This window comes from Leuciscus leuciscus (genome assembly GCF_965113295.1).
Source record: "Leuciscus leuciscus genome assembly, chromosome: 25".
NCBI classification, from domain to species: Eukaryota; Metazoa; Chordata; class Actinopteri; order Cypriniformes; family Leuciscidae; genus Leuciscus; species Leuciscus leuciscus.
In genome coordinates this window covers 14,706,345-14,720,424 of record NC_138724.1, presented here as the reverse complement: position 1 = coordinate 14,720,424, position 14,080 = coordinate 14,706,345, and the positions used below count along the sequence as shown (strand labels likewise).

The 14,080-nt window shown below is 37.1% G+C and overlaps 1 protein-coding gene across 2 annotated transcripts in view; it reads left to right on the top strand.

The window, feature by feature from the left end:
• The first annotated feature begins 596 nt into the window (after nt 1-596).
• The window catches only part of tln2b (talin 2b), a 152,956-nt gene continuing 139,472 nt past the window's right edge, over nt 597-14,080 (top strand). The window contains exon 1 of one of the 2 annotated variants that reach the window (XM_082159833.1): nt 597-791. The gene's annotated coding sequence lies outside the window, so the exon portion shown is untranslated. Of the gene's footprint in view, nt 792-830; nt 1,023-14,080 lie in introns of those variants that run through there. The other variant, XM_082159834.1, reaches the window with a different exon arrangement.

Below are 14,080 nucleotides of genomic sequence, written 5' to 3'. Positions count from 1 at the left end.
TTTGCATCTGAACTCTTCAATATATATATATATATATGTGTGTGTGTGTGTATATATGTATGTATATATATATATATATATATATATATATGTGTGTGTATATATATATGTATGTGTATATATATATATATATATATATATATATATATACACATACATATATATATACACACACATATATATATATATATATATATATATATATATGTGTGTGTATATATATATGTATGTGTATATATATATATATATATATATATATATATATATATATATATATATATATATATATATATATATGTGTATGTGTATATATGTATATGTATATATGTATATGTATATATGTGTGTGTGTGTGTGTGTGTATATATATATATATATATATATATATATATATATATATATATATATGTTTGTATATATTAATATATACATACTACACATATTGGATATGTAGCGGTAGCCAAATATTCCTACTTCTTCATTATGCACACTTAAAGGTCCGGGTTTAGAGGTCAACTCAAGTTGCATGGGCAAACACACACACACAAACACACGCATGTATGCCTTCAGTTTAATACATGGGTGTGTAACACTGATAGTAGGCAACGACTCGTTCAATAATCGCACTTCAACTTGAAGGACTTATCTCAACATCATATCGCCTCGATGGGGGACCCTAGTAACAAGAGGGGCGGGGCTTCGTGTTCCAGAGGCAGGACCGCAGTTCAGCTCGCGCTGCCTCTGAATCAACTCAATCATCTCTCGCGCACGAGAGCGCGTGCTGCCTTTTAGGTAAGAAATCGTGATTTTTTCTCTTGTTCTTATTTGCAACTGAACCGTTTTGATGCTTCGCACGTGTAGTTCTTCTTTTGTTGTGAGTTCAAGGCGCTTTGGTGTTGATTTATGGTGGACATGTTATGATGGAGCCGAATGAATGGGCGGTGTTGAGTCTCGTGCGGCGTGATGTTTGAATTCTGCAATCTGTCAGTGAATTTGAAGCCAGTGATTTATTCCTCCTTACATGCGAGTGGATTGACCGTGCATAATAATTATCTATCAGAATTTTGCTTGTTTGTAAAACAATTTTATATTCAATGATAATTTTAGCTATTCTCAGAGCATGTAGAGTTGCTTGTCACAGTTTTACCTTTTCTGGATATGTTGTAGTTTAGTCGCGCTGATTTTAAGGGTATCATGAAGTCCTACGGCGTATTGACATCGAGGAACGGGGTTGCGTAGCCTCCCTCTCTCTCTCTCAGCTGATGGATGGATTTCTTTGGAAATTATGTACGGCCTATTTACATGCAAGGTGCTAACGCAAGCTGTTTGCAAATGATTTAAATGTAGCGATGTGAACGAATCGTTTTTTTATTTGGATCTTTACAAAACGGGTATGAGCGCCTCTCTCGATTCAGTAACTCAGCTACTTAATAGCGATAACCGTGATTGAATTCAGTATAGAATACTTGCATACGTTCATATGCCATGTCTTTATATCACAGACATATTAAGAATAATATGCTAGTATTCCGTTCCATTCGAATTCCGCGCGTTAACTTCGAACAAGACCTACTCGCTGGCTCAGAACCATTTGTTTCGAACACGTTCGATTCGATTCGTAACGAGTCGAACATCGATGAGCGCGCTGATTGGGTAAGAGCATTTTGGAGGCAACCCGGTGTCATGCCGAATTTTGACTCCTGCCAAATTATTGGCAGGATAAATTCTGCCAATTCTCCCCCCCCCCCTAGTATTGGTAGGTTTAGGATTAGTTGTGGGGGTGGGGTTAGGATTAGGCAATCAAGTACTGACTTCAACGAGGGGGGTAATAATTTGGCAGGGGGTCGAAATTCGGCACAACACCGGAATTTGACTGATTGTGGTAAATAAATGTAAGTTACTTTAACAGCTAATAACAAAAATGTTAGGCTTATAGTAAAACAGATGTTTGAGAACGATACATGTTTTCATGTATAAAGATCCAATTTATACCGTGATACACTGTGTGTGAAGTTCATATTATGTGTAAAATATTATTTGGAAAATATTTAGTTTCAATAGTTACATCATCACATTATTTTTTTCTACTCCCTATAGTACTGTACTGTTAGACGTATAATTTATTTATTTATTTATTTATTTATTTATTATATTATAACACTGAGTTTCTCTAAACATCTGATCTAAATCATGGCAACAACAAACTGGACAAATTAAATGACAGTAAATAACTTAATAAATCTTAATAAAACACAGAAAAATATCTGATTTGCTTATAGCAGCCTTTCTTAAATATATTGAAAAAAAAATATTTAAGCCTTTTCATTATTATAACACCGCCAACTGACCTAAGTGTCCTCAGAGTTATGGCATGATGTACTATGGTATGGTATGGTATGTATTTATTATGGCATATATCTCAAAATATCTTATTCCATTATTTTTTTGTAAAATAGGCCACACCCTTCATATCTCATCAGCTACAGACAGCCATGTTGAATTCAAAAATCAACGTATCTGACTCTGATAATTCTTTGACATTGGCACTCGAGACTACATTTATGGTTAATTTGGTACAGATCGGGCCAAAAACCTAGGAAAAATTCCCAAATGTAGTTTTATTTATATTTAATATCCTTGTTAGAATGCGTCTCTTAAAGCTGTAATTTTGAATGTAGAGCATGGCAATTTGTAGATTAATTTTGACCTGTCGTCATATTAATCTGTCATATGAGCCCAATAGTTGCTTGATTGCAAAAACACTGTAAGAAACATTACGTTATGTCAGATCTCCCAGGAAAGCTATCCAGAAAAAAAAAAAAAGGCTATATCACAAGATGATGCACTGATTCCTCAACACAAAATGCATTCGTGCCTACAACATAATATAGTCATATTTGCTTTAGCGTTACACACACATCTGTTTTCAGCACGCAATATAAAAAGATATGGTATTTGCACTTTAAGTCTTTAACGGCAGTCTTCTCGACAGTTAATAGCCTGAAAGCGATTATTGTCTTAGGTAATCACACATAAATGGATATATGGAGCGTGTGGAAGTCATGTCCATATATCCGGCAGTTCAGGCTCTTTGATGAAATCCGTGTTTTCCTCCAGTGCAGCGCCACACCCCTTGGAATCCGTACTGTACTTCAAAGGCATGGCAACTCGCAATGCATGAGTGTTACGTTAGAGCAGTGCATTTCAGTATAAAGGGGACTGAACTACAGCAAGGATGAGCATATTGTTCTTCTTGGCAAAATCACCTTAAACTGGATCAGTAGATCTGGATTTTATAATTATATGTGATCAATACAGTTTAAATGTAATCCGAATGATTGAAAGTATGCATGTCATTTATGCATCACCGTCATCACATGTACGCGAGCGGCATTGATTGAGGCAGAATGGCTCATGCAATGTGACTGTGACACATATGCACTTTGACCTAGTTTTAACAATCTATTAACATCATCAATCAATCATGACCTTAGTGCCAGTTGCTTTAAAAAACAACAACAACCGGATTTGTTTTGACCTGGAATGCGTTAACTTCCACGTTTATTTTGCATAAATTGCTTTGAAAGTTTTGAATCGGTGTCAGATGGAGGGAGGCCGCCGTCACTACTGCGAGGAAAAGGAAATTAGCACTGCTGTTTGACAGGAAAAAGGGATGTTTCTGCATGCGCTGGACTGTGTCAAAGTCATATGAGGTCAAGCTGGTGAACTCTCAGTATTATATTTTGTTCTTAAGGAGACACATTCATTTTTAGTATGGCGAAACCATCGGATGTCTGTTGCAGCAACACTCGAGTCAGAAGTAATTAGTATGAAATGGGATGGCGTTTGATAGAGCATGCAATCCTAATGATGTGTTTACATACAGCGCAAGTTAGACACTTACGGTAACATGAAAAGCATAATTCAGCAAGGCCATTTATGAAAAGTTTTATAATATTTTATAATATACAGTATGTTTATTTATGCGACAGTTAGTTGTGGTCTTTGAATCTGATTGGCTGAGAGGCGATTAGCACCATGTGATATTCCACCAATATCAGCACTGGGGACTGTTCACCGTTTGTATCCGCTTGTCTCTGCGTATAAAGGCCGCATTTCTCCCAGCAAATGTCAATGGCGGAGGAGAAAACAAATGATAATGTGTAAAGTGTCCTGGAATGTAGTTTTAGGTTTTTCAGGTGAGAATGTAGTTGTTTGAACCTCAAAATCTGCGATTTATTTATAAAGATAGTGCCTATTTAAAAAGGTGCTCCTGTGTTTTCGGAGTTGTGAGGTCCAGGCGATCTCTGTGCAGTCAACGCTCATGTACCCCGTTGAGAACAGCCTTATCTCGGAAAGACCTTCTGACATTTGCCGCTGGCCTTCAATGCTGGGTCGATTACTTACAAATTGTAGTCCGTTACTGATTCCAAATTACAAGACAATAATTGTAGTTAGTAACGTAATCCATTACATTACATTAGCGACTTCTAGTGGTGAGGTTTCGAATTGCAACCAACCGAAGTTTACGGTTACCGAAGTTACCGAAGTTGCCTTTTAAGCAATGACGTTTCTTTACAAAGATGAAGTAAGAAATTATGTTTACTTAATTATTACGTAATGATTAGCCTAATTTGTTCGTCAGGAGTTAATTTGATATGCAATGTTGCAATGTTGAGAAAAAACTTCTTAATAGTGAAATGATTTCTGTAAATCCAGTCGTCAAATGCTTTGCGGCCTCTCAATTTTCCATAATAGCCACCTGACTAGTGGCTGATCTGTGTGTGTACTTTCACTGACTTTCTGAATGTATATAAATTATATGCTTTTTTAGAAAGAAACATTTAACACATTAAAAAAAGAAGAATTAGGGAGAATCAATAAATTATGAATGATTTACTGCCATTGTGCGAATAATATGTAATTATGTAATCAATAAAAAATTACTGTAGTTTGATTACAAGTAGGCTATTTTAAATTGTAATATAATCGAATTACAAGTACTTAATTTTTGGAATCTGATTACGTAATCCAGATTACATGTAATCAGTTACCAAGCAATGCTGGCTTTGATGTTTCGGTGGTGGCTAGTAAACATGAGATATTATTCATTTTGGGTATTTCTAACGGGCAATCTTTGGTCTCATGATGAATCTGTTATTTGTTCCCGGGCAAATAGTTTCGACTGACACTTGTCATGTGAAATCCACTTAACCATTGAAATGATGCTACAACAAAGATATCGGCGCACACAGACATGGCAAACTGATTTATTATTTTTATGAATTTATGCCTTGTCCTAGTCTAGAGAATGACAGCTATACTAGATGCAGCCATGCAGGTAATCAAACACTCCCTCTCTTCCTCTTAACTGAAGCAGCCCATTCCTTCGTGGCTAGCTCTGAAGTGACGTTTTCTAATTAGCAACGGATGCTTGGACTCAATTTTTAAGCTGTCAACTTGAGTTTTGAATCTGTGGCGGAAGAAAGTAGTTCTGCACACAAGAGGTTTTTTTTAAAGACACTCAGTGTTTTTTTCTTATTAGTTTCAATTCTTGCATTGAACTGTTATATAAAAGAAATATCATACAAATAGTTGTGTGCTATGGCTATATATCCCATTTTAACATTTCAGTTACCTTTGCCATCCTCTAGCACTAACTTGAAGTTAATCTTTTAATAACACTAATAATTGAATTAGTCAACAACACTGTAAATTGTAATCTTTAGCAAATTTTCAAATGAATATCCATTTTTCATACAGTAGCCTACATTATAATATCGTGATGCCTACATGCAATTATAGCTTTTAAAATCATTAGTTTCAGTTTTTCATGTTTTATTTGCAGAATTTTATCATATATAGAATTTAAACGTCGGTCATAACATGAAAAGCTTATCAGTATCAGCCATAATTTGAATATCAATGCATCCATGAATATATCCACGTGCATTATTTCTTAAATTTCTTTTGATCCCACAAGTCTAATTTGGTTGCATCCTTCTGATTCATTAAGTCTGACTTGAGAAAAGGCCTCTGGTACTCTGACTTGACTCAAGAGGAAGGATGTGTGTTTTTGTGATGAAAGGGCACGATGGGAATTAAAATGCATGATTAATGGACAGAGAGCTTGATGGTAAAGGTTATTGCTCATTATGTGTATTGATTATGTTCTGCTTCTTTTTTCAGCTGGGTGATTTAAAGATGTACTGAGCAACAATCGTATCTTGATAAAACAAGTTTCCCATGATCTCAAAATTGGTCGTATGGCTGCTTTTTGAATATGCAAATTGTGAATCTAGAATATCTGGTCAATTTGCCAAGTTTGAAAGTATGAAATCGTGTTTGAAATTAGTATTATGTATTATGCAAGTTATAAAACTTAAAAAATTGTTTCCATATCATCAGAAAAAAGAAAATACAGATAACACCTGCTTTCTTGTGGTTGTATATCCCCATATGTGAGCTTATAATTAGCTCTCCCTCGAAGTGTCACAATCTGGGATGCAAGTTTTTGCTTGCCAACTACATCTGATAAAATGTACGACACCAGTGACTCCACACGCAGAGGACAAAACAAGAATATATTGGAGAGGAATTGGAAGAAAATGTAAATTCATGTTAGGTCTGCCTTTGACTTGATTGTTCAAGAAACAAATTAGGAGAAATATTTCAGATGCTGCCATTTCTGTGCTAGTGTACATGAATATCTCATGAGAGATGACTAATTGACTACATATAGTGAGTAATGGGTTAATATAGATTTCTTTTTGCATTGAATTTTTAGCTGCTGTTGTGTCAATGAACATTGAATTTTTAAGATATAGTCTCAAGTTAAAAATAGTCTAACAATAAAAACACCTTTCAAACGGTTGCGCTCCAGCTGTTTTTGAACGAGAGAACGCATCTTACGCAAACATACCCATATAAATGTGTCCGATCAGTGTGAAACCATAATTATGCAAAACAAGCCACCAACTAGTCGATTTTGAAACTATCTTGTTTTGCAGATCCCTAGTATCAGGATTCCTTACGTTTCTCAGTGTTGGAAAAGTGAAGGCTCAAAGCAGCTTTGTTTTGCTTATTGCCAATTATATTTCATCCTTCTGGTGACCTTGTGCCTTAAATTATGAGCGATTCAGTGACGAGAGCTTTCTGAATGATAAAAGTGATGTTTGATTCATGTAGTGGTTTTATCCAAGATCAGGAGCTCCGAGAACTGTCGCGTTAATGCTTAGTCGTAGAATTACTAACGAATTCTGTGACGCCCCATCAATAATGTATTGATCGATTGAGACAAAGTACAGCACTTTCAAGACACTGTAAAAACCAACTACCAACTTCATTCTATTCTATTCTCCTCTGAAGCTGGTATGAGGTAATATGATCGGGTAATTAATGTGAGTAATATCAGCTTACCTCTTGATACATTCCCCGTATGTATTTTCACAGAGAGGGTGTAATTAAAATCATGCCTTGAATGTGTTTTTTTTCCTTTTTTTTTGTGCATTGACTTGGACCGAGGGCCTGCTGTTAAGGAGGTCATTATCAAATGGCTTTGGATTACATTGGGCCGTTATATCTTGGGTAATTTAAAGTTCTTTTAGCGTAAGGCTGTCCTCTAAAATGTCAATCGTGAAAAGGCAGGAGGTCGTTGTTTGACTGTTGTGGATGGTTGGCTAATCTGGCTATACACATTTTAAGCTTAAACTAATACTCTTAAATAGGCCTGCAGGCATTAGCACTGGGACATTAGCATGGTGCTAATGATGTTGTGATGATCCTATAACATTATGCCATGTTTTAAAGGGTATAGGGAATTAGACCAGGATAAAAATCAATAATTTGTTTATAGTTATTGGTATGGTTCATCCAAAAATGGACAATTCTGTCAGCAGATAGTCTCTTGCTATTTCACTAGTATATGGCTTCAGAACATCTAGTTCATGAGTGAGATTAATAATTTTATGGTGCTTTTTTGTCCTTTATGGAGCTTGAAAGCCACTGGTCACAGTTTACTTTTATGTAAAAGAGCAACTTGGACATTGTGCAAAATACCTACTTTTGTGTTTCATAGAAAAAGAAAAAGAAAAGTAAATTATTCTGTTAAATCTTAAATCCATCCACCAAATACTCAAGAAGAGAATTCCAAAATTCCCGCTCAAGTATTCCATAGGATCCTGATGCTCTTTGGCACACTGGAAAAATCGTAGTGGTAGACCAATATAGTTGGCAGCCAAACTGAACATTTTAAAATGGTTTCTGTGGGGTGACGTTTTGTGTAGCTGATTTCTGAGGCTCTTGATTATAATCTTTATTGCATATGGTTCATTAGGCTAATTGAATGAAATTTATTCACTTCACTTATGGAATTGATTCCGAGTAATTAGTTCAAATCCTAATACGCTGCGGTCGATTTGCTTGGTTTACTATAAGTTTAGTTTGATGTGTTTTGGTTTGGTAAATTAATGTTTTCTACCGTATTGACAGCTCTTACTAAATACTTCATGAACAGTTCTGAATTGAGCCGGACTGATCTGATAAAGCGTTGTGTTTTCTGCATTGTAAACCTAGTCATTATAAATACAATAGATGGAGGGATAAAGTTTCTTGCAAGTTAGACTAACCGGGTAATGGGCGCCAAATTTAATGGTATTCATTGTAACAGCTGGTAATTTCCCTTTAACACGATTCAAGAGCTCTAAACGATAAGCTGACTTTTAACTACTGACTCTCCCATTCCCTCTGCAAATCACTTAGCAAGTGCTTTCCCTCTTTCTGTTGTTGGAGTTGTTTCATCTCCAAGAATAACAGGCCTGCTTGGAATTCCTCAGGAAATGTTTAGTCGATGGACCAGGAGACAAAGGGTTCATGGCTCATTGTCAGTGGAGAGAATCAGTGTGGAGTTTTTCCTGAAATGAGCTTGAACAATTGGGTGTTTTTATGGTTGTACTGTTTAGTTTTAGTTAAACCTTTGGGTTCTCTATCCCACTCGTATGCTAGGTTACTTCATCCCAGTATAGATTGTTGAATACTTGTCTGATGAATTCCCCCCAAATCCACAGGGTACCTTTTATAACCGAAACCTTGGGGACAATTTCTCTTTTTTCGTTTACTCAGCCTCATTTTGTTAAAAAACATATGTTGCATGACTTACTTTATTCTGTGGGGGAAAGAATTGTACATAGAATGAAAGTCAGTGGGGTTCAGTGTTGTTTTGGACCAATTGACTGACAAAAACACTTGAAACATTCTGCAAAATATCATCTTTTATGTTCCACAGAAGAAAGAAAATAATAAAAAAATGTCACATCTCAAAAGACAACAAAAAAATCTAAATTGACCTAACAACTTTTCTGGTGACGTAATCCAGACCTTGTGTGTGGTAATAACAATATTATTCAGTAACATCATAGCCTAAATTTAACCTACTTCACTTTCTTTTCCAGTGGGTATTCAGCATCACTCTGCAATTCGCCACATTGTGGAAGTTATATGCATTGTGGATCATGTTTTCTTCAACACTAAAAGATCGTGAGCTCCGTCAATTATTTTAATTGCAAGGATCAGTGTTGACTATGATTCAAGCAGTTAAAATTAGCTCTTTCATTCACAGGCCAGAAGATAACAGGAAGAAATGTAGTGCTGTATCTTTTGTTCCGTGAGGCTGTTTAGGTTGAATAGAGAAACTTTAATCGGGCTTGTCCATGTGAGTCGTCCTCATTGAATGTTTCCTCGTCTGGCCGGATCCTGCTTGTAAAGGTCTCGATGTGGATTGTGTTATTGTCAGGTCTGGTACTCTGTGGATTTGTAGTTTACAATAGAAGAGGACAATGTGGTGTTGTTTGTTTAGGTCTGTTTTGCATGCTTGCGTCAAGAGCAATCGATGAAAATTGTTCCATTGAATAAATAATGCCTGAAAGCAGCAGGGACGTCAGCATATTTACAGCGCTATACTCTAAAACCATTAGCGGTAGTTGCGTGCCAGCTCTCATCAAAGTCAAGATGACAAAATCTTTCCCATGAGTCCTTTTGTGAACCACACCTCCACTCGTTTTGCCTTTCTTTCCCAGTGTTTTTCCAGAAGACCGAAACTCGGCAGAAGTGTACAGCACTGGGGGGTGGGAGGTGCGGTTCTATGGGTCTCATTGTTGGAATGATTCTCTCCCCCTCATTTACGTTTTCCAGCTCTCCACTCATTTCCTCTCACCTCTCCTAACAGTCGGAGAGCACTCCGAGGGGGCTCGTCTGGGATCGGAAGTAAGCAAAATAAAGGGAAGACCAACAGAGTGTGTCCGAGTGTTCGGGCGGTGCTCTGTGATTATACAGGACTCTATCTATGTAGATGTGTTGTGGTTCTGTTGCTGGGTTACTGCTCAGGGAGTATGGGGTGATGGGAAATGGGTCAAGCAAGGAAGTCACTGTTTGATCAACTTTGGAAGGTTAGTACAGTTGCCAGGGGTTTTGCCCTTAGAGAATTATTGTAAGAAGATTGTTGCTGTTGATGGTTGACAGATGTTGATTATGTTAAGAATCAAGGTGAATATGATTGCTAATATGAACATGTTAATGATGACAACAGCGTTGAAGATAATTCCTCTTCTATAGGATGCAATTACTCCACTTACGCTGCTTCATCATTATCACCATCTGTGGTATGTACTGTATATTTGCAGAAGACTCAGGTAGTCTTTAAGGTAGAAATCAGCTCTGTAACTGGTAAGACTTTAGTAACCAGGTCTTTTACATTTTCTGAAGAAATTAAACTCCATAACATGATTCTGGGTCAGGCATCTTCAACCCCGCTCCTGGATATCCAGGCTGCATTCCACTCCAAATTTTTATGCCCTTCACACGCTACCTTCCCTCCCTCCCCGTGGACTCGGATGTGCGTTATTGCTTACGTTGCACGAGGGCCCACTACTGGCGGAACTCGTGCATAATGGAAATGCAAATGAAAAACACTAAGCCCTTGATCATTTGGAATTCACTATGGAGCTGATTTATTATTTAAACCTTTTTATTTTATTTATTTTTACATATAAATGTGTTTTATGCACCGTTCTATATGCATATGAGCTGTTAGAGAAAAATAAAATTACACAAACGAAAAGAAAATATCCACAGTATAAACTTTGACTGTGAACATAAGGTAGCTACAAGTATTATGTGACTAAGGGGCTGTTTACACGACATCATTTTCAACTAAAAACGTAAAACTTTTTATGCACAACAGCGTTCGGGTGCGGGAAAACACACGTTTTTGAAAACGGTCTCTGTATAAACATCAAAAACGCGAATCCCTGAAAACGATGACGTCATGTACATTCATATTATGTGTTCAATCTATAGTATTTCTAATCTAATGGCCTAGCAGCAGAATACAGCGTTTTTAGTCGTTTTCATGGATCTGTGTGAATGGGGATCGTTTTGACAATATGGTGTCGTCTGTACGCGAAAACTCAAAGAAAAAATGTATCCGTTTTAATCTCATCGTTGCCTTGTAAACGTACCCTTAATCTTAATATAATTAAAATATTATACACTTTTATGCGATCAATTCTCAAAATGATTAATATATCATACACTACAGTTAAGCGCAATCTGCTGTGACATCACAAAATCAAGTTGAATTGTTGTATATAGAGCTGCTTGAAGTGCTCCCTCTGTCAAAATCAAGGGGACGAGGGCCTAGGGCTGCACGATAATGGCTAAAATGATAATCATGATTATTTTGATCAAAATTATAATCGCGATAATTAATCACGATTATTCTCATTTGAGAAACTACAGAGAAAGAGAAGAGACTATTTGCGCAAAATCCGAGCAGATTTGGTTTACACGAATTTTCCCAGCAAAGTGAGTAAACATAATAACATGCCAAAATGGCCAGTGATTTGACAGCGATACCCGCCAAAGTTAATTTTTAGCCGCATTTGGCGGGTTGGCGGGTGTTAATTTCAAACCATCAGACTTTAACCAACTACAACTTCCTCAGACAGCAAGCCAATACAAATGGCATGATTTAACGTTAGATGAGCGCTTTGTGATGCGTCTTCACATTAGATCTTCTAAGCGACACATTTCGGTTGAAAATGAGACAAAGTAAAGATCCAGATCGCTCAGTAAATTCGTACTGCAAAGAAAAATAGTCTACTTGTTGATAAACACTGAAAACGGGCAGTGGCTGTCGTTTTCAACTGATTCACGACACATCATGAAAACTGGTAAAAACTTAAACTTCAAAAAATAGAACAGTGAAACTCATTTAGAAACCGATTTAGTCACACAAACAGCACAAGTGGCTTGTGAAGAAACAGACTGGCTGTATAACAATTTCATGCAAACAGAATATCGCTGTGGAGATCAGTGCTTTTTCGCAGTGTAGAGCACGCAGGGTTGTAACTAAGTAAAACACGGGGAATAAAATGTAAGAGAAAAGCTCTGTTTGGGTAATTTGGGAGATTTAAGCTATTCAGATCTGGCAACCACAAACATCAATGCTAGTGGGGACTTGTTTACAATGCAAGATAATGCAAATGTCTAATAAAAAAGCGTTTTCAGGATAAAAAACGAGCGGGCAAATATCGCGACGATTTTTAAAAATTAATCGAGAGAGGCAGATATCGTTATCGCGATTAAAATACGATTAATCGTGCAGCCCTACGAGGGCCTATCCAAATAAACTTCTCTTGCCCGCTTGACAAAGTGGAACTCACTTCAAAATGGTGGGGAAGTGCTTCGGGAAGTTCCCTAAAAGCAAAGTGGAACACTGTCCTGCAGAGTTTTGCTTAAACCCTAATCAAACACACCTGAATCAGCTAATCAAGGTCTTCAGGATCGCTTGAAAATAAAAGACAGTAGTGTTGAAGCAAGTCGGAGTTAAACTTTGTAGGACATCGGATCTCTAGGAGCAGGGTTTAAGATTCCTGTTCTAGGATATCATGGGTGGTCGCTAAGGTGTTTCCATGCAGTTGCAAAGGTGTTTTTAAGCACATATCCGTGTAGATTCTAGTGTGTTCTGAGTGGTGATACGTATGTGGTGGTTACTTACAGGCCCAAATCAAAAGATTCCACCCTAAGTGATATTCTTGTCTCTGGATATGTATCTCTGGAAGACTAACATGCTGAATTTACAATGATTTCCGTGTCTGCCATTGTGCAGTTAGGTAGGTAGTCCCGTCCCAACTGCACACCACTGGTTGAGCCATAAGTTGACGCATCAGACCGCTTAAACAAACATAGTCATGTTTTGATAGAACCTCAGAGACAGTGTTTACACTCTTCGGGAATATAGTAGTTAAACTTGGATATGATTGGTTTAAATTGGTTTATTTATTGTTTCATTTTATATTGCTTTCTAGGTTTCATATTCCCAGATGTAGCTTTTCTTATGCAATAAAGATTAATAAAGCTGAAAAGATCTGGCAGATGTTTTTCTTTTTCTTTTCCTTTTCATTTCTAGTTCGTCACAAAATGTCAATTTATTGAACTCAATTTATTGAACTCCACACTGAGGTGAATTTATTCAGTGATATTGTATTGAGTCAAGCAGGCATACTGTTTTATTCCTGACCTTGTTGTTCCCTGGAGAAGGACAGCAATTACAAATATTGGCCCGTGTGAACTCTTTTGACCCATGGGTCAATTCCTTGTGCAGCCTTTTTTATCTTAGCCCAGGGGTCAGGGGATGCATGCGGGTAGGGTAGACTCAACATAAAGAGACATGCTCTTGGGGTTTTATTGATGGGTTTTTAGGGCACGGCTTGTAAGATTGCTTGTGTATTGAGGAGACTCCGGTAAACTGCTTGGAGGAAAAGCGTTTACACGTCGTTCTTTCATTAATTTTCTGTGGGAGGTCATGAGATACTGTCTCACACGCACTGGGGCATTGTGGAAAAGAGCAGTGGTTGACTCCCTCAGGCTACTTTTCACACAGTGTGAAAATGAACTCTGGGAAATTGAAACTTCGAACTGAGTCGATGAATCTGTGAAGCTTCTGTTAAGCCAGACTTTTTCTTCATCCAAATTACACAGATTAAAGAAGTCTGTAAGACTGTATCACACATTTTTGCATTTTG